Raw genomic sequence first — 19,128 nt, 5'->3', positions numbered from 1 at the left:
GACAAAGCCAAACTCTTTGCCAAGAACTTTGCATCTAATTCTACCCCATTCGATCATATTTTCTCCTGAATTTCCTGTATTTCATCCTGTATCTAAAAACATGCTATGTGACATACAAATATCTGTGTGTGATGTTTCCAAGTTAATCAAAAACCTTGATTCCAGTAAACCTGACGGCATCCAATTATAGTACTGAAAAAACTTCTTCCATATCTAGCTCCCATACTTACAAAGCTGTTTAAGTGTTGTTTTATGGAGAATTGCTTCCCAACACCCTGGAAAACCTCATCAGTATGCCCCATATTTAAGAATTAAGGTGATCGGTCATCTCCCTCTCAGTACAGACCAATACGTCTCATGTGCGTCATGAGTAAATTCCTGGAATCTGTGTTAAATAGAGAAGTAGTCAACCACCTCAGCAGAAATAACCTTCTTAGTGACATGCAATATGGTTTCCGTTTTGCTAGCTCTACAGTGGATGTGCTAATGGTTATTTCTCATAGGATTAATGAAACTCAACGGAGACTTCCTTTCTAGGGTAGCTGCTCCTGACATATCAAAAGCCTTTGATAAAGTATGGCATGAAGGTCTACTTCACAAGACCTCCAGCTATGGTATAGCTGGAAATGTTTTTTCAATAATTAAATTATTTCTCTCTGATAGGTTCATAAGAGAGAACGTTGATGAGTAGAAATCAGAAGCTCATAGTATTAATGCTGGAGTCCCTCAGAGGTCCGTCCTGAGTCCAACTCTCTTCCTGATCTACATCAATGATCTTCCAAATCACATCCTTAGATCATTCGTAGACATTTTTGCTGATGACACTACCAGCTATGGTAGCACATCCAAGGCCGTAAACAACCTCTGATCTTGAGCATGTGGTACAATGGGGAAAAAGTGTCTGGTTACTTTTAATGCATCTAAAACCAAGCTTCTATCTTTAAATCGTCAACATTCTGATCCCCATCTGGCATCAATTGAAATGAATGGCTCTTGTCTTGGGGAGGATCCATGTTTTGACAAGCTTCTGGGGTTGACCTTTACTCCTGATCTAAAATCATTAAATCTGTTGCCAAGGTCGCTGGAAAAATGATGGGATCCTTCTATTGATCCAGTAGATATCTACTTGCTGATGCAATTCTCTACCTATATAAGAGCCATGTATGTCCAAGGATGGAGTATTGCTGTCACATCTAGGCAGGAGCTGCTAGGAAGACTAATCCTGCCTTGACAGAGTTCAAAATAGACTTTCTAGCCTAGTGGGGGATGTTTTTTTTTCCTGCAAACTCTTTCTCACAGAAGAGACATTGCGAGCCTGTCTCTCTTTTATCGTTATTTTCATGGCAAGGGCTCGTCTGAGCTCCAATCTATGGTATACCCTCGCCAAACATTCACTGGAAACATTCGTTTGGCTGTAAACACTATCAATAATTTCACACACTCTTTATCTGTGCCTAAACCTAAACGTAGATTCCATGAACAAAACTTCTTTCTAAGAACTGCACACCTGTGAATCTGTCTTCCGTTTACCTGCTTTCCAGCTGACTACAATATGGCTGTCTTCAAGTCCAATGTAAACAAGTTCTTGATGAGCCGTTCCCCTTATGTAATCCAATTTAACAAATTTACATTTCTAACGATTACTATGATATTGTACTTTTGACCAATGGGAACAAATTAAAGAAACATTAAACACAAATATTTTTTGGCCTTCAGAACAAGATCAAAGTGTAGTATCTGTTTTGATGCTACATTTCACCTTTTCTGTCCTCGTTCGGTCAAGGAGAAATCTTTCATGACTGAGATTATTTTTGTTCCTATCCAGAGTGCCCCTTATTGGGAAGCTGGATTTTCCCCACAAGATTATATGTTGAAATATTTAAATAACTATTACATTAAATACAGAAATTATATTTAAAGTTTTGTTTTTTTGTTCTTTTATGTCCATTTTTTCCCCATGTTTTTCATCAAAATGTGTAGCATATTTTCATCAGTTACATGGATAGAAATCCTATACTCCGCTATAGTCTTCATCTTCATATCAGTGCAGAATACATGAATACGGACATGAAGTTCATATAACTACTAAAAGACAATCATACCATAATGTGAACATTTGTTAAAAACTAAGAAAATATAGTAAACATTTACGATATTGTATTACAAAATAATATTAGAAACACACTCAATATATGTTAGCCTATGTCATGGTAACATATGTTGAGTTTCTAACAGTATTTTGTATAATTTTTTAGTTTGAACTTAACGTATTCAACAGCAAGCTCGCCGCCATTTGTCTTTTTCAAATATATCGATAAACACTATGATTTTCGAACTGAATAAACATTTTACATTAAATAAAAACACTAAAAACTTATCCAGTTAGATAGAAAAGTAATTTTTTTTGCGTTTGATAACATTTATTTGTTACACATTTGATTTTTGACAACTTTTTCGAATCTATGTGTATAGTAAAACAACCCTCCCCTTTTTGCTCAATAAACTGTTAGGTGAAAGTGCAGAATAGAAAGCCCCCCCCCCGCTCTCATTAAAAATAGCTTTCTAAATAATATTTCAGTACGGTGTAAACAACATCTATTTATAAGATAAAATAAGAAAATATTTATTTTTGTTTAATGTACTCTTTATTATTAAAACTAATTAGTTAATGAATTTTTAATTAATTTGGGTTGTTCATATATCTCAGGAGAGATTAAAAAATTTCCTATTTCATTTCTTATTTCAGTCATGTAAATTATTTAAAGTTAAAATGTTATAAAAAAACAAAAACTTGAAGTTTTAAATATATTTCAAAGAAATAAATTACGCCTGGTGCTAAAATATTGAAAATTCATCAATCGTAAAAAAAAAAAAAAAAAATTGTCCTGAAAAATGCTAACTTTAAAATATTTGGAAATACTCAGTGAAAAAGTTTTATTTATTATTAAAAGAACTGACTGAAAAATATATAAAAATTGTTTGTTTTGCAGTAAAAAAAAAAAAAAAAAAATGAAATATTCGACTTTCTCCAATAGAAATAAAAGTTCAAAAATGAGTTCACTTACTATATTTTATTAGATTAAAATTTATCCCAATGTGCAATTATAATAATTATCCAAATGGAGAATTGTTCTTTCTCTTTAGAAGAACATACATGGACGTTCCATAAGACATCCATATTTTTTATGCCTGTTAGCGTGATCACGTGGTTGAACACCAGAAACTTTTTATAACTACAAGTTGATCAGGAAAATTTGCGGAGAAGTTTGGGAGAGTTCTCAAAGGTCAAATTGTTGAATTTTGACCCTTTAACAGCAAAATTTCTGACCGAAAACCGAATAAAGAGATTTTCCCCAAATCTCAACACCCCTTATGTCAAATCTCGAGTCTGTAGACAGAAAATTGACAGAGTTATTAGGTAGGGAAATGTATACAGACAGACAGACATTTTTACTTTTATAGATATATAGATTGGACTCAATATATAGTAATGATTTAAAAAGTAAAAAAAAAAAATACTTGTGCGCCACCACCAAGAATTGAAACTAAAACGTTTAGCTTACAATTTACTTTTTCCTTTGATGTTAATGCCTGAGCTATGAAGACATGTTTACTACAAGGCTAAAAATTAAAACATGAATTAATAGCTATTATGTTACGCATGTATATTCGTAATACTGTCATTCAACTTTCACTTGGAAAATTCCATTTTTTAATTTTCACACCATTGCACTGATTTTCCCTGGCTAAAACCTAAATATAAAGTTTTGCATGGGTTTGAGTACCCTATATATTAAGTTTCATGTCTGTAGATCAAAAACTGACAAAGGAGTTTGGTTAGCAAAATTTTTAAACAAATGTATATATGTATACATAAATATATATAGAAAGAGATTTGTGTTTACTAAGTATAAATCATGTAGAATATCTGCATGAATATAATTACATGTAATGATTAACTAAAAATGATCATCCAATAAGAAAACTGAGAAAACTAATAGGGAATTAATTAAAACGAATGTTTAAAAGAATATGTAAATTAGCTAGATCTTTTGCAGATCAATGTAATTTCACGACCCATATATAACAAAGTTGTATTTTCTTTTTAAATAAATCGAAGAAAAGGTTTTCAATATGAATATCAATACACAAAAAAAAAAAAAAATTATTGATCACCTATTCCAGACCAGAAAGTTGCCAGGTAAAAACAGTCATTATTAACCTTTGTTTGAATTTTGTATTTAAAAAATATTTTTATGATAAAATATTGTTTTTTTTGTTTTCTTTTTTTTTTTTCTTTTTTTTTTTTTACACAGTGATCACCACTTATCAAGGCCCGGAAGCCACTCAGGGATAAGGGTTACTGCAAGTACATTACGTTAGTATGGAGATTTGATGAAGTGTTTACTTAAGGGGGCGGTTCATTAGGAATTTGTTAACGTTGGATTTGAAGACATCCAAGTTGTAGTCCGGTGGGAAGCAGACAGACGGAACAGAGTTCCACAGGCATGCAGTTCTAAGAAAGAAGCTTTGTTCATGGAATCCACGTTTTGATTTAGGCACAGATAAAGAGTGGGGGAAATTTTTCACAGTGGATTCAGCTAGACGGGTGTTTTTCGTGAAAGATTGGCGAGGGGGGACCAGAGATTGGAGTTCAGACGAGCACCTGCCATGGAAATAACGATAAAACAAGGATAGGCTCGCAATGTCTCTTCTGTGGGAGAGAGGTTGCAGGGTAGAGAAAAGGGCATCCACCCATATTGTTTAACTCTGATGACATCGTATCTTTTTTTTTTTTTCAAGTCACCACTTATCAAGGCCTAGGATAAGGGTCTTATGGCAGTTGAACAATTTTTTTAAAAAAATCAATAAACTGTTAATAAAATAACGAAATTGAATAAAATCACAGTCATAGGAAGCTACAATAAAATTAATTACTCAATCTCTCTGGATTAATAGTGTGACTTTTTTCACATTATAAAATCAAGTAACAGCTGTTGACCTCTGTTTTCCTGACTTTGTGTATCATTTTACTGTAAAGTAGAAGTCAAATCTCTTTTTGTAATTTTGTGGAGGTGGGAGTTTAAATTATAAAGAAAAAAAGAATTTGTTAGGAAAGTTTTATTTTGAGGAAAATCTGCCTGAGAAAATGGTGCAAAAAAATTGTTAAATCTTTTCTTTTATTGAAAGGAAGTTGGAGTCAAATAAATGCGTTGCTTTAAAAGTATTTGCCAGCATGACTTTTTTGAAGGTGGAGTGGGGGACTTTGCTTAAAGAGTAACGTTAAAAAAAATGGAAAAAGTTGCTACACAATTTTCTTTTTCTATTATTGCAATGAGGAGTGTAGGTCAGACAAATGTATTACTTTAGAAGCAGAAGTCAGACAAATGTATTGCTTTAGAAGCAGAAGTCAGACAAATGTATTGCTTTAGAAGCAGAAGTCAGACAAATGTATTGCTTTAGAAGCAGAAGTCAGACAAATGTATTGCTTTAGAAGCAGAAGTCAGACAAATGTATTGCTTTAGAAGCAGAAGTCAGACAAATGTATTGCTTTAGAAGCAGAAGTCAGACAAATGTATTGCTTTAAAAGCAGGAGTCAGACAAATGTATTGCTTTAAAAGCAGGAGTCAGACAAATGTATTGCTTTAAAAGCAGAAGTCAGACTATGACAATGGTCATGGAAACAAGTATCCAAGCATGGCATGCATGCATATTGTAAAAAGTCACCGACATGCGAACTTGAAACCCGACCAATAGGAAACAAAAAGGTGACAGATTCAAATTACGACACGGTTTAATATGAGCATATAAAAAGCCGGTAATTCTTTTATTGGCGAGAACATTCTTTTTGTTGACTCGAAGTTGTTTGAATGTGCAGTTAATTTGCATGTCAGTGGAAAGAAAGAAATATGAATTTTTTATGGACGTTCACACAGAGAAAAAAAAAAAAGATTGTTGTTTTTGCATGTGTCGAGAACTTTGCAAGGTGAAGAAGAACTTTTTTTTTTGCACGAACATTAAACAATATTTGGCAGTTAAAAGGCAACTTTAACTTCAGCACTTCAAACTATTTCAGCTGTTATCATGGTGAAGATACAACTTATCAGCGATATGGTGAAGCCATTTACCGGCAGGGGCGACGGAATGGCATGGCTGAAGAAGTTAAGGTTGGTAGCGAAACTTCAAAATAGATGATGTGGCAAGCCTACTGCCATTGTATCTGGAGGGGGATGCATTGATGCTCTACTTGAAGATGAGCGAGAGTGAGCAATTGCACATCAAGCAGATAGAGAGTCAATTAAAGGAGGCATTCACGGATGGTGCATTCACAACTTATATGAAGTTAACTATGATGAAATGGGTTAGTGAGCAGGTGGATGTTCATGCAAACAATATCAGACAATTGGTTGGACTGGCTGGTTTCAAGGGAGTCAGACTAGAAAGACTTGCTAAACTGAGAAAAATTGAGATCCTAACCATGGGAGACTTAATTACAAGAGCAAGGGTGTTGATGTCAACTAGGGACCAAAGCTATCACATCATTGCAGCCGTGAGTCCATGCAATGGTAAATCTGTGTTCCTACTGGGAATAGCCCTGGCACAAGAATAAACTGCTACAGCCGTTAGGGTCACATAGTGAGAGATTGCCAAAGATGTGGAACCCATTGCTACCGATGCAGCAAGGGCCCAGGACGGTTTGGGAAATGAACAAGGGGATGAAGTATCAGTGCCAGCTTACTCCCCCACCAAGATGTAAATGCAATGCTTTCGGAGATTGTCGTCTAGGTTGATAGAATGTGGTGTTTGGCATTAATTGACACAGAATGCTCGCATACAATAATAGATGCGAATCAACGTCGACCCTGAAAGACAGCAAAAGTGAACATCCTGATTATTGGAGGCTCGTCCCACGCATGCTGCGGAAGAGGAGTAGTCACTATTTCAACAAAAACAGTGACTATGTTAGGATCGATGCTTTGGTAGTGCATGGTAAACCACTGGGATTTAATCTGTAGTTAGGGATGAATGTGATAAAATCATTGGGAGGCATCATTGTTGGATCTATGGGTATAGTCTGTATTGGCCTTGGAAAAATCCCCACATGTGCAGCTATCTCCATTAATGAACCAGACTTTACTGCTGAATTTGACCATCAGAAACGAGCATGGATAGTGGCATGGAAATAAGACAAGGACTGCGTAATGGAGTAACAGAATATTGAGTCACTGCGGAATTTCGACTAAATTATGATCATGAACTCCAAGCATAAATGGACATGGTTTAGCTTGTACCATACCTGGAAGAAAGACTTGGATCTCCCAAGGGATTCATTTTGTTGATGGCTGTGATGTGGCGGAATAAGGCAAAAGTTCGGCTAGCGATGAACTACCACAGACTTAATAATCATGTAGATGTATTCATGGTGAATGCAGATGTTTGCACTGCTAAGATGCGTGAGTGGTGCCAAAAGGGGTAAACGTGTCACTGCTTGATCTCCGGAGAGCGTATCTCCTGGAACGAGGTCCAGGTGAAAGGAATCAATGTTATGCCACCAGTGGCAGGCCTCAAGCATAGTCCCCACCAAATTGGAGACTGGTCAGGTGAAGGCACCAGAGAATTGTTGAAGCATGAGATTTGGCAGCATCGGGTGATCAAGATAAATAGTCTACAATCCGTCTTGATGGATGGGATATCTCAGCATATGAAGGACCTGCGCCCCTGATACATTGTACTCTTGTTAGAAGATTCTGACAGCATAATATCTTCGGAGAGCGGGTCAGAAAGTCTGATAACCGATGATGACAAAACAGAGTTGGAAGATGGTCATGAAGCAGAAGTAGAAAAAGCACATGCTCCTAATGTAGCTCACAGTTTTGAAGAAGCCTCACAATTGTGAAGAAGCATCCAACAAAGATGACCACTGTCGAGATGCTGCCTGTGTGATCATGAGATCAGGGAGGGATGTGACAACAGTGATAGAAACAAGTGTCCAAGGGTGGCATGTGTGTATTGTAAAATGTCACTAACACTTGAACTCGAAACCCGACCGATAGGAAATGAAAATGTGGCATATGCAAATTAAGACACGGTTTAATTTGAGCATATAAAAAGCCGGCATTTCTTTCATTGGTGAACACATTATTTTTGTTGACTCAGAGTCGTTTGAACATATGGTTAATTTGGATGACAGTTGGAAGAAAGAAATACAGATTTTCTCCGAACGTCGAAACAGAAAAGGAAAAAAGACTATCGTTTTTGCATGTGCCGAGAACATTGCAAGCTGATGAAGAACTTTTTTTTTGCATGGATATTTAACGGTATTCGGCAGTTCAAAGGAAAATTTAATTTCAATAATTCACAGACAAATGTATTGCTTTAGAAGCAGGAGTCAAACAAATGTATTACTTTTGAAACTGAAACCAGACAAACAGAATTTTTAAAAACATTTATTTCAAACGCTTAAATTATTTAGAATGAAATGGATTTCTGCATAGTTTAGGCATTATTGGCAAACAACTCATTTTTTCTTAAAACCATCGTTTCAGTAAAAGAAAGAATATTAAAACACAAAGTCGTAACAAGATTTATTATACACATTAAACAATGAAAAGAAAACTAGATTGGAAAGATATGGTAATGCTCGTTATGAAAAAAGGTCAATGAAGAGAGGGAGTTATGTTGGAACAAATATCTTGCTGAAGATTTTCCTCAACATAAGGAAAATGAATGGGTCCAGCAACAAACATTAGATCCGAAGTTAGTTGGCTGTCTGGATTGTTGGTAAATATCTCAGTTAAAGGACATAGTCAGTTCCTGTATGTATTTCTTAGAGAATGGGCGGGGTTTTATATCTCTCCTTCTTCCAAACATGGACTCATTAATTTAAGATCGATTAGAGCCCTCTCTTCCTCTCCTCAGTGAGACTATTCTACCTCACTAATTAAGTTTCATTCCTTGACGTAATATCGTCTCCTTTAAATCAGCTAAAAATGTTGATATTGAAATTCCTATTCGGCTGAACCAACCGCCTACTCTATTGGAATCATGAATAAATGGATCCTTTATCAAGAAAATTCAAACTCTACTCAGTAGATTTAACTAATGCTCCTTGCGAAGCATTACCTACCAAACTCAGCTGAGATGCAAAATAACGCATTGATTTTTGCAACTGAAAAGAAAGACATCTGGTTTTTATCATACCAGGTTAAGTTTGCCTTTCATTCGTTGTGTCAATTTTCTCCCTGCCAGTTAGTTCTAAATTATGGGAGATTAATTTTCTCACAATATCTGACAAACTCATTAACCCTCATTTCCGAATGACCTTTGGATCTTGATAAGCAGTGACTCATTAGTATATATACATATATATATATATATATAATTAACATCTTAAACTAATCCCTCACCTCCAAAATTAGAGTCTACTTTTTATTTATCAAAAGAGAAAAAATTTTTTATTTTAAATGAATAGGGGAAGGAAAGAGGGTAGTTCATCCACCTGAACTTAGAGTCAGTGGAAGGATTAAGTAATTTTTTTTCTTGTTTTTTAAGTTGTTGACAGAAACGCTAATTTCTAATTATAATTCGGGATATTTGTATAATAAAAATTTTAAAAAATAAAATAAAAAGAGAAATCCGTAAAAAATCAGAAAACAAAATAAAACTTCTCCTTGAATACTCAATAAACTGAGCATTTTAATCATGAGAAAAGAAAAGAAGAGGAAGGGGATACGCCAAACAAATGAAAATAAAAGATAACGTTGATATGTCACCGCTTCGAAAATTTGTAATAAAAGAGAAAGAAAATGTCCACTTCATTTAGAAGTTAACATCTTCTATATCTATATATATAAAAGGCAAAATGTGTGTGATCATTTTGTGTATGTCTCGCAAAGGCTTCTTTCGCACACGCTCCCGGGTTCGTTACGATCGCTTACAACTGTTTATATAGGTCCTATATAATAATATCTAGGATTTAGGAAAGCGCGTAGCGTATAGATTTATTTACATCGACTTTTACAAAATTATTGCTATTTTGGCTCCTCGCATGTTAATTGGGCTTTTTCGTATAAAAAGCGAAACTAATTCAAAGTTAACAACGAACAACGTTCTCGGCATCACGCCGGGAAACGTCCAGAAGCAATCAGCTTTGATCAATGTGGGGACAAAGTCCTCTCATATCAGACAGTTGCTAATCAGTCTGGAAAATGGGGAGCTCGTTTCCCCCTCCCCAACATATGTTGGGGAAAAAATCAGTCAAACCCAAGTTAACTGTTCTATTTGACCTCAATAATTAGGTTAAATAGAAACAACAGAGTTACCTTTTATTGCTGCCACCTGTCAATAGTTAAATATATAAATTCAAACATGTTCCTTTGTATGTCGCGGTGGCCCAGTGGTTAGCGTCGCATATTTTTCTTTTAACACTTTAATTTCCAATTTTGCCTCAAGAGTTCGATCCTCATACTCACCTAACAAAACTTTTTTTTTTATTTTAAACCCCCCCCCCCATGAGTTTGGATTTACCCAAAACCATACACACCTCAAAACACCCGGGTATCGCCAGGTACCCCCGCTAGTATATATAAAAAAGGCAAAACGGCCATATGAAATTTTGTATGTCCATGAAAGACTATTTTCGCTGGTCTACTCGATGAGGTTACATTTATTTAGAAGTTTCCTTATGCTTCCTAGATTATAATATCTACGATTTGCAAACAAACATTGTCCATCCTTTCGCATGTTTGTCTTTGTCATATAAACTAGCGGGGATGCCCAGCATTGCCCGAGTGTTTGGAGGTGTGTGCGTTGGGTGGGTGGGGGGTGAGGGAGTACATAAAAAAAAAAGTTTTGGTAGATAGGTAGGATCGAACCAGAAGCTTTGAGGCGAAGGTGCAAAATAAAGTTTGAAAAAAAGCCTGACATGTTACTACTTGGCCAGCAAGGAAAAGTAACAGAAAAACATTCGAATTTATTTAAGCATTAAAACTGAACTGAATTGACAGGTGCGTGAATTTAATGAGGTCAAATAGAAATCCCGCAGTTAACTTTTACTGCAAGGCAGTTTTTTGTGTTTATTTACCCAACTTTGGCTGGTTTTGTTTCCCCAAGATGTTGGAGTGAAAAACCAGCTCTCCATTGTCCAAATTGAATAGCGATTGTCTGATATAAGGGGTTTCCCCCGCATTGATCAAAGGTTTATTGCTTTCTGGACGTTCCTGGCATGAAAGCCGGGAACCACACCTTCGCTTCAGATTAGTTTCGCTTTTATACGAAAAAGTCAAACACACACGAGGGGAGCCGAAATAGTAAGAATTCTGTAAAAGTCGATGTAAATAAATCTAGATGCGATGTTTGTTCGCAAATCCTAGATATTACAATGGTATTTAAAAAGTTCTAAGAAATAGTAACCTCCTCCCCCGAGAACCCCCGGAAAAAAGCTTTGCTGAACATACAAAAAATGTGCACACAAATTTTGCCTTTTATATATATAGATTAAGCGAAACTAATTGAAGCAAAGTCATTCGCTGGCCTCCTCGGCAGCTTTGATCAATGTGGGGGAACCATTCATATCAGACAATTGCTATTCATTTCGACTGCCAGAGCTCCCCCTTTTAGAGGGGTATTGGTTTTCCCCAACATCAATGGGGAAACAGATACAGCAGAAATTGGCCTAGAGCCAGAGTTAAGTGTGTGATTCTTAACTTAAGCCAGACATTCATTACTATGCCTGTGTGAACTCATTCACTTAACTATTCATTTCTGTAAGTCAACTTTTTGATTGACATCGCTACACTTAGTGTAGCGGTAAGACATCAGGGTTTCTTTCACTTTCTTTTCCACCTTCACACTACGGGTTCTAGCCTGTCTGACTACTACCACTTTTTTTTTTTTTTTTTGCTCTAAACATCCGGGCAACACCGGGCACTATGCTAGTCTGTATATATAAAAAGCAAATGTGGTGCGCGCATTTTTGTATATCCAGCAAAGGCTTTTTTCACCGGGCTTTTCGGGGGGGGGGGGTTACTATTTCTTAAAGCTGTTTATATACCCCTAGATCATAATATGTACGATTTGCGAAGAGACGTGTGTCTAGATTTATTTTGATCGACTTTTATAAAATTTGTGCTGTTGTGTTGTGTGTTTGTTTGGCTTTTTGGTGTGTGTTCTTCAGCTTTCATGCCGGGAATCTCCAGAAAGCAAATCAGCTTTAATCAATGTGGTGAAAACCATCATATCAGACAATTGCTATTCATTTGGACACTCCCCTTTTTTATGGGGAGCTGGTTTTCCCTGAACAACTTGGGGAAACAAAACCAAAAAAACTACCGCACAGCTAAAGTTGAGAAAAACTGCCTCGCAGCAAAAGTGCAGGATTTCATTCTCTCTGTGATGTTTAATCTCATTAAATTCACACACTTGTCATTTAGCTTCTTAATCATTAAATAAAAATGCTTTTCATTCCTCTCCCTTCGTGGCCGAGCGGTAAGATGTCAGGTTGTTTTCACACTTTCTTTTCCACCTTCGCCTCAAGGCTTCAGGTTCGAGCCTGCCTTTCTACCAAAACTATTTTTTCTTTTTACACCGACAAACACACGGACAAGACCGGGCACCCCCCGGTTGGTTGGTTGTTTTTGTTTTACGGTATATCAAACCTTTTCAGGTTATTTAATGCCGAATACAAAGATGTTGAAGAAAATTTTTTTAATAGAATATATTTGCTGTTTTCAAGTTGGTTTCTATTTAACCCATAGTTGGGACCCTAACAGGTACTACCACTCCGGGTCAGAGTGGACCTGGGAGCAATGGCAATTAAAGGGTGGCTCCACACTCCCCAAAGCCCGCAAGCTGGGGCCTCACAACTGGATATAGTTTAAGGTCATATCCAGGACTGGCACCCCCGGTAGTCTATATATATAAAAGCGAAAATGTGTGTATGTATGTATGCTTGCTTCTTGTGTATGTCCGCAAAGGGATTTTTTCGGTGGCTTCTCGAGGCCGTTGCTCATTTTTAAAACTTTTTATATCATGTTGAAATCATAATATCTACGAGTTACGAACGGAGGTCGCGTGTGTATTTAATTTGCCGGACTTTCAAAAGCTAAATATTCAACATTTTTCGATCGGCGCATGTAGATTCGCTTTTTTTCATATAATAAAAGCGAAACTAATACGAAGGTTGTTGCATCGTTCCCAGCGCGATTCGCTGGAATGTCCAAAAGCAATCAGCTTTGATCAATGCGTTTTTTTCCTTATATCAGACAATTGCTATTCAATTTGGACAATCCCCTTTCAATGGGGAACTGGTTTCCCCCCTCCCATCATCTTGGGGAAGCCCAAACGGCTCTGCGGTAAGTGAAAAAATGATCCCGCAGTGAAACAAAGTAAACAAATACCAAAAAACTGCCCCGTCATCATAACGCTCCCGCGATGACCTCAATAAAGCGTCCACCTGTCAATCAAACCTCCTTGACTTGACTCACTTTAATTGCTCTTACATTAACATTATCGCCGTAGCGCAGGTGTTCAGGCTCAGTCTATAAGGCCTCAAGGCTCCTGGTTCGAGCTCACATGCCACCAACCCCCCATCTTTTTTTTTTTAAATCGCTATCGTTAAGTTTCCTTTTTGTTCTGATTTACCCCCCCCCCAAACACACACACACCTACAAATACCCGGGCAATGCCCCCCCCTAGTCTATATATATAAAAGGCAAAATGTGTGTGATCATTTTATGTATGTCTCGCAAAGGCTTTTTTCGCCGACGGTCCGGGGGGGGGGGTTACTATCGCTTACAACTCTTTATATACCCCCTAGATAATAATATCTAGGATTTGGGAATGCGGGTCGCCTCTAGATTTATTTATGTCGATTTTTACAAAATTATTGCTATTTTAGCCCGTCTTGTGTTTGTTCAGCTTTTTCGTATAAAAAGCGAAACTAATTTAAAGGTAAGGCATTGTTCCCGGGGCCCCCCTGCGGGGCTGGACATCAAAGTTCAAGCAAAGACCATATGTGGGAGAAACTCCACATATAAGACCATTGCTCTTGTAGCAATCAGTTATTGGTCAATGTAGGGGAAACCCTTCATACCAATTGTCACTATCCAGTTCCCCTACTCCCTGGGAAGCTGGTCCCCATTTTCCCCTTCACTCTCCACATTAAAAAAACGGCCTTGTGCCTAATTTGTTCAGTGGGGAAGCAAATAAATACCGGCACTGTTCCCAGCAATCACACCGGGAAACATCCAGAAGCAATCAGCTTTGATCAATGTGGGGCCAAACTCCTTATATCAGACAATTGCTGTTCAATCTGGACAATGGGGAGCTGGTTTCCCAATCTTGGGGAAAAAGCCAGTCAAAGTTGGGTAAACAAACCCAAACGCTGCCCCGCAGCAAAAGTTAACTCCGTAACTTCTATTTGACCTCATTAATGAGGTCAAATAGAAGCAGCAGACTTAACTTTTATTGCGGACATGTGTCAATTCTGTTTTTAATTCTTAAATAGATAAATTCAAATATGTTTCCGTTAGTATTTCGCGGTGGCCCAATGGTTAACGACACATTTTTTTTCACACTTTAATTTCCAACTGTGCCTCAAGGGTTCCAGTTCGATCCTCATACTTACCTACCAAAACTTTTTATTTTATTTTACCCCCCCCCCCAGTTTTGATTTACCCAAAACCACACACACCTCCAAACACCCGGGCAATGCCGGGTACCCCCCCCGCTAGTCTTCTAATACAAAATGCAAAACAGCCGCATGTGTTTTTGTATGTTCAAGAAAGGGTTTTTTCGTGGAGGTTCTTGACCAGGTTACATTTATTTAAAAGTTTCCTTATACTTCCTAGATTATAATATCTCCAATTTCCAAATGGACGTCTTCTCCACATTTATTTTGATTGACTTTTAAAAAATTCCCTTATTTCCGTCCTTTCGCGTGTTTGTTTCTCTTTTTCATAAAATAAAGCAGAAATAATCGAAGTGAACGTCATTCTCGGCCGGACGTCCAGAAAGGCAATTAACTTTGATCAATGTTGAGGAAACCCTTCATATCAGACAACTGCTATTCATTTAAACACTGCCAGAGTTCCCCCTATTTGGGGGGAGCTGGTTTTCCCCAACATTGTGAAGAAACAAGTACTGGGCAGAAAGCTGACAGCTTAACTGACCTCAAGCAAGATTAATTTCTGCGCCTGCGTGAACCCATTCACTTCTGCAAGTCAACTTTTGGATTGTGATCATTAAATTTGAATGCTTTTCACTTCCTATCGCATCGTAGCGTAACGGTAAGATGTCAGCTTTTCTTTCATTTTCTTTTCTGCCTTCGCATCATGGGTTCAAGCCTGCCTGCCTGCCTACTAATACTTTTTTTTTCTTTCCAAACACCCGAGCAATGCCGGTCACCCCCCCCCCTAGTTTTTAATATAACCGAAAAAGCTGACTGAACCAGTATCGAATATTAAAAACATTGGTACTGGTGGAGCAACCGGACAAAAACCGAATTTCTTTTTACCCCTAACCCAGCCTAAAAGTAACCATAACCTAACCCTAAACTAGTCGCCTTTTATCCGGTTCAAAAACTTTATTAGTAACCCCCGTCCTTCTCCACCAAAATAAATTTAAAAAAATCAAGCGATATTATTGTTCCACAAACACGATATTAGTAACAAGTTAAAGTTATGCTATTTATTTTGTAAAAGGGTCAAATAAATTTATTTAAGATCGTTATCCTTTTATTTGATGTAACATTTTAAATTGAACTAGATTTAGGCTGTTTTTTTTTTTTTTTTACTTATTTTATTTTGTTTAACTAATAATTCGGAATTTTTTAGGCGAGGATTGATAATTTTGTCCACACGGACACGTGGCGAAACTGATAAGGAAGTTGGTCAACGATCTGTTCGAAATGACAGTTTTCTGGGGGTTGAAGGGTCACTCCTTATTACAGATATAGAAAAGAAGTACTTGTTTAGTTTAATGAAGACATTAAAAAATGAAAGTCTAAAAAAAATAAAATAAAATATTTTGTACGTACCTGTTTTGGAATTAAGTTCTTATAAAAAAAAAATCACTTAATTTGATCAAGTATTTTTTCTTTTTTTTAAACAAGAAAATCAAATGGTTTTCGTTCAGCTCAATCATGACTGGCAGAACGAAAACCATCTACCCCCGTAGATTAAATAAATGGTTCAGTTCGAAGTTTTGTCTAAGTTCCTAAGTTAGACATATAGATTAAAAAATTTGATCGGAAGTTTTATAAGTTTGGCTAAGCGTACCTGAAGAAAATCGGAAGCTATATCGGCTGAAACGTTGTAAATATAGCAATCAAGATGAGAATAGTAATCATTTTTTTTTTTTTTTTTACTTTTATTTATTTATATACTTTTTTCTGTATTCCTTGCACTTATTGATCCGTGCTGAAATAACGTTATTATTTAAAAAGCCATTCTTAACATGGGGAGTGGAAGGTGTTTTGTACCTATTCTGTACTTTAACCTTACAATTGAATAAAAAAAAAACATATCATAAAACTTTAATTAAACTTAGAAATACGATTTAAAAAAAATAGCGCGGATCAATAAGTGCATTACTGCATTAGCACCATTTTTTCATTGAAAAATAAAAAAACGTGTTTTTTAGGATCACTTCACTTCCGTCTACAATCTGATGTTTTTCTTTTTGTTGTTTATTTTATTTTATTATTTTTTTGTGCGTGTGTGCCCCCTCCCCCTTTTATGGGTTTCAGAACACTAAGTAAAAAACAAAGCACCAAAAACACCGATTGAAGGTGGAAGTGATTTGTCGGACCTGAACAAGCTTTCCCCTGCCGTAAAATTAATTTCACGCTTTCTTAGTTTTTCTGCGGATTATCGTCGATAACAGAACTTTCATATTAGCAGGAAATTTTTTATAAAAACTTTATTTAATGACTTTTAACGTGGGGGATCACTTTTAAATTATGACGTTTTATTAAATTGATCCCCCATTTTTCGGTCAATTAGTAAAACTCTCCTTATTAAGCTATTTTTGTGGTGTAAAAGAAAAATGTAATAACACGTTATAATTTAGTGATCCCCCGCGTTAAAAGTCATTAATAAAAAAACATTCTTGCTCATATGAAAGTTACGTCTGTTATCGACGAAAATAATTTTACGGTGGGGGGGGGGGTCTCGTTCAGGTCCGCCGCCAGTGGTTTTATAAAATTACTTTTCGTATTATTATAAATGATCAGTACTCAGCTAAAATATTTAAAAAATCAGATTCTACCTTTTTTTAGGCGATTACGCGTGAACACTCTGAAGAATGTTGGCGGAAAGAAAAAAGGCTTAATTTACAGGAGTCCGTTTGGCGTTTCACGTATAAATTTAACATAAAATGATCTATTTATTTATAATTGTTCTAGCGTTTTAGGGTAGTTAATCATGTTTGATTGTTTTGTTTTTTTTTCTGTTTGTTTTTTTTTTGTGTGTGGAAGACAAATCCTGCGCGTTATCTTTGGAGAAGCGGGGGGGGGGGTTCTTAGAGTTAGTGGTGAAAAGAATTTGGTTAAATTCCTTTAAAAGTAAACCAGAACGCCCGGAAATGGGAGATCATCATATGTTGAATTTAAAGTAACTGACCTCCCACTCTAAATTTTAAATTAGTTTTTCCTTCTTTCGCCTAATTTTTCTGGTATTATTCACACGTAATCGCCTAAAAATAAGTAGAATCTCATTTGTTGTGTGGGTGAGACTAACCGAGTATGCTAATTTACAAATTTGCCCCCTTTTTTTTTTAAAGAATTTAATTTAATTTATTTATTTTATTTGTTGTAAATAAGTCTTCTTCATTAAATTTAAAACTAAAAAAAAAAAAATAAACAAATCACTCTGTGCCAACTCAACAACGTATCAGTATCACACATTTTCAGAATAGTTACCTTTTATGCTCGTCCTAAAACTTTCTGCCTCATAAAAAGGGTCATTTGAAACAATTTCAAATATTGTAAAAATCTAAAAGGTAGAATAGATCTTTTCGTTTATGTCTGGGCATCGAAGAAGCTGAAGAACTTGTCAAATCGTCCATCCATGAAATCAAACCAGCAACATAAAACGGTGAGGTTTTCGTTTTGAATATACCGGGCTGAGTCTTTTGTACCACGTCAACAGAAAATATGGTAAATACAAACACCTAAGTGTTATTGTTTTGTTTGGCACAGAAAAAAAAAAAAAAAGAAGAAGAAGAAACCCGGCTGTTTTTCGTTTGTTTTTGTTTTGTTTTTGATAAACAAGCTGACTTCTTGGAGCACGTTTTTCTGGCGTGCTGAGAAAAGGGAAGATAACTCCACTTAACTAGAAAAATATGACAATTCAGCAGTTGGAAACCTGGTCAGTGGTTACTTCCGATTGTCGCCTCGGTTAGGGCCACCTAAATCTACACATTTCAACTGAACATAATGTCATACACATAGTTCAAGATGACTTAGGTTATGAATGATAGTAAATGTACCGGCTTTTGAAAATGATAGGCAAATTCGTAGTTTTATACCTACCCTTTGCTAAGTACGGGCAATAATGGCGGGAAAAAGATAGGGGGACATAATTTTGAAAGCCGGTTTATCATCATTTTTTTTTGTAGTTTCCGACTACTTTTTGATTGTATTTGAAAGATTAAAGCCTAAAGTTAATTTTCAAAAGGAAAAATATATTTGTACACAAGAAAAAAAAAATTATAATGGAAAATGTGTTCACGGCGATATTCGGAAACTGACAAGTAGGTACCTCCAAGGCGCGCCACAGTTTTACCCCCACCCCCGTATGTAACACGATGTAACTGTAATTTAATTTAATATTATCATCCTAACTTTTTTACCATTCAAAAGAAGAAGCTTCAAATAAACTGCTAATACTTTTTTTAAATTTTTTTACAGCATACGAAAATAATGAAAAAGCGAGACAAAAATCGTGTTTACATTATCGACGCTTTAAAACAACATTCCTATGTAGTACCGTTTTTTTAAGCCGTAGACACACCCATGTTTTAAAAATTTATCAAAAATCAAATAATTGTTATATTTTCCAGAAATTTTCAATATTTATTCATTATTAAATAAACTTACATAATAAAAGTAGATTTCGTTAAATATAT

At 36.0% G+C, this 19,128-nt stretch overlaps 1 protein-coding gene across 4 annotated transcripts in view; it reads right to left on the bottom strand.

Moving 5' to 3' along the window:
- LOC145279846 (UDP-N-acetylglucosamine transporter SLC35D4 homolog) overlaps positions 1-18,444 on the bottom strand; it is a 77,335-nt gene extending 58,891 nt beyond the window's left edge. The window contains exon 1 of one of the 4 annotated variants that reach the window (XM_080131292.1): positions 17,921-18,444. The gene's annotated coding sequence lies outside the window, so the exon portion shown is untranslated. Of the gene's footprint in view, positions 1-17,268; positions 17,422-17,920 lie in introns of those variants that run through there. The other 3 variants (XM_080131289.1, XM_080131291.1, XM_080131290.1) reach the window with 3 other exon arrangements.
- Positions 18,445-19,128: the final 684 nt, after the last annotated feature.

Source organism: Euprymna scolopes, chromosome 7 (assembly GCF_053919585.1).
Source record: "Euprymna scolopes isolate OS-2025 chromosome 7, ASM5391958v1, whole genome shotgun sequence".
Taxonomy (NCBI): domain Eukaryota; kingdom Metazoa; phylum Mollusca; class Cephalopoda; order Sepiida; family Sepiolidae; genus Euprymna; species Euprymna scolopes.
The sequence above is the reverse complement of the archived record's forward strand: the minus strand, read 5'-3'. Positions and strand labels throughout refer to the sequence as shown.